The sequence below is a fragment of the Spinacia oleracea genome, chromosome 3 (assembly GCF_020520425.1).
Source record: "Spinacia oleracea cultivar Varoflay chromosome 3, BTI_SOV_V1, whole genome shotgun sequence".
Taxonomy (NCBI): domain Eukaryota; kingdom Viridiplantae; phylum Streptophyta; class Magnoliopsida; order Caryophyllales; family Amaranthaceae; genus Spinacia; species Spinacia oleracea.
This window is the reverse complement of record NC_079489.1, coordinates 36,855,034-36,857,750: the sequence shown is the minus strand read 5'-3', so window position 1 is coordinate 36,857,750 and position 2,717 is coordinate 36,855,034.

The window sequence follows — 2,717 nt, the reverse complement described above, 5'->3', positions numbered from 1 at the left end:
ATTATAAGATTGGGTAAGACTGAACACTACTACAGTAGTTATATGACTAGCTAACTTACTGTCAACAGGTTTACAAAAGAAGTAATAAAGAGACCTGTAGACTAACATTAAAAGATCATGTAAGCTAATCACATAACTACTAAGCCCTAAAGGCATACCAACCAGTAGCAACTGGTCAAAAAGGGGTAAGTGAGACACCATCCAAAATCCCATCCAAAAAATCCACAGCCACCATAACAACAAGATCATCCAGCAGAGGGTGAGGGAGAGAGATCACCATCATCTCTCTTCCTTCTCTTTGAGTTCTCAGCTTCCATGGGGTTAGCACAGTTTGAGAAAATAGGGCCTTTGCATCAAACCCATCACCATCATAGATTTTCAAATCCATGTCAAGCTCATCATCCTCTTGCACCTCTTTGACACCATGAGGAGCTAGCTCCAATGGGTCAAAATCAGGAAGAATATCCTCATAAGGTTGAACATTAGGAGGGTTGAGAGTAATAGTATCACCAGTGGACACCTGGAAGTCCTGGAGGCCCTGAAAGCTGTTAGCTAATGGGATAACAGGCAGACCAGGTCCAGACTGATGCAGAGGAGAAGCAGTTGGTCTGGTATGATTAGTGGTGGGGTGGTGGTAGGGTTTAGCTTGATTTTTCCTTGGAATGCTTCTAGGTTTAGCTCTCCTTTTTGGCACCACAGCCAACCAGTCAGTAGGAGTAGCTTGCCCACTAGCCTCACCAGTCACTCCCATGGAAAGCTTAGCCTCATCCAGCTGAGCCACAACCAACTCAAGACATGGTGGTGGCCTTTTAGGACAGGTATTAAGAAAATGGTTAGGGTCACCACAGAGATGACACACTTCCCAAACTTCTTCATAAGAGAGGAAGTACTCTTGAATATCATACCCAAAATTCAAAGTAATGGATCTAGGGACAGGTTTGGTTATGTCAAGGTTGAGACACACTCTAGAAAATTGCCCTTTCTCAGCATTCTCAGAAGTAAACTTATCAAGCTTAATAGCATGACCCACACAACTAGCAATCTGATTGAGGTAATGCCAAGTCCAATACTCAGTGGGAAGAAATGGGATTTTCACCCATTGATCCACATGAGTGATGGAATTAAACTGGGCCTTGAAAGAAGCTCTCCAGGGGATTAACACAAAGTTCAATCCTTGAACAAACCATGGCCTATTTTCCCAAACCTCATCTTTGACTAGAGGGTTAGAAAACTTGATGAGAAACCAACCATTTCCTATAAACCTAAAAGAAACCTCCCCCCTCATAAAAGTCCAGTCTCTTTTCATTCTACCTGTGACAGCAGCTTGAGGGACAAACTCACCCCATGCTTTCCCAAACAGACAGGTGGCTTCCATGAGTTTGATTTGGTCATGGTCAAGTTTAGGAGCATCTAAAGTGATGGTGGCATTATTCGAACTAGGAACCTGTGGTGGAGAATTGTGTGAACACACCTTAGGTGTGGGATTGGGATCATTATCAGAACTGCAACCTCCCAGGAGAAAGGAGCTATGGGTTGTGTTACCGAAGAAGCTGGAAGTACCTGAATTACCAGGTAGGCTGGCAGGTTTAGGTTCATTGGGAACTGCAGAATGGTTCTTCTTAAGAAGTGAGGCATAGCTGGCTTCTACAGGAGTATTTGACATTAAAACCCAAAGACTAAGCTGATTACTGAGGTTAAACACAAAGACACTGAACTTATCACAGACAGAACAAGAGAAGTGATCAACAAGAGAAATGAGAGGGCTTGTGAAGGAGAGTGAATTGTGGATGTAAGGAAAAGAGAGACCGTATTTATAGACTTGTTTAAGGGACTTAGTAAGATCAAAGGTCACACTACAACTCCACCTAAACCAATTCTTGCACACAGAAGGATCTAGAACAACCAAATAAAAATAAAACCAAAAATTAATCATCATCCAGCTTGAAATAAAACATAAATCAAATAAATACATGCATTGAAAAAACGCGAAAACAAGCAGTAAATGACAGAAGAGAATCGAAAAGGCAAGGAAGAGCTTGGAGAGTGACTTCCCTGAGAAGATTTTCGAAAAAGGTGGAGATCTTGCAACTTCTGCATTTGGATAAGCCATTCCATAGGTCCAAGCTGGGCGGTGGATTAGCATTAGTGGAGTAGAAACATTAATTAACCCATCTAAACCATCATTACTGTTGAAAGGCCCAAGGTTTGGTGACTCAGCAGATCTCTCCACCCTTGGATCAACGGTGCCTTGGTGATGAAGGCAAAAAGGCGATCGGAACAGTAAAAACGGATTTCGATACCAACGAGGCACCAATCCGTGAAAACAGAAGCCATAATTACCCCTATTAAGGCTTGGTCTAGAGATTTTTAGGGGAATCTCTTTCAGAAAATGGGACAAGGAGGAAGACGAATGGTTTTGGAGAGCAAAACCAAGATTTGAAAAAATGGGGAGTTTGGGAAGGGGGCTGGACCAAAGTAGGGTTTTTCCTTCTCTCATAAGAAAACTTGAGCCTCTCATGTTTCTTTCTCTTTCTCTTTCTCTTTCTCTCTCTAGACATTCTTACGCTACTTATCTTATCTTATTGAGCATGAACTTATCTTATCTTAACTTATTTTATTTTATTTTATCTTATCTTATCATATTGATCCTGAACTTATCTTATCTTAATACACAAATTCTTATTTACATGGGGTGTACGATAAATATTGTACACTGA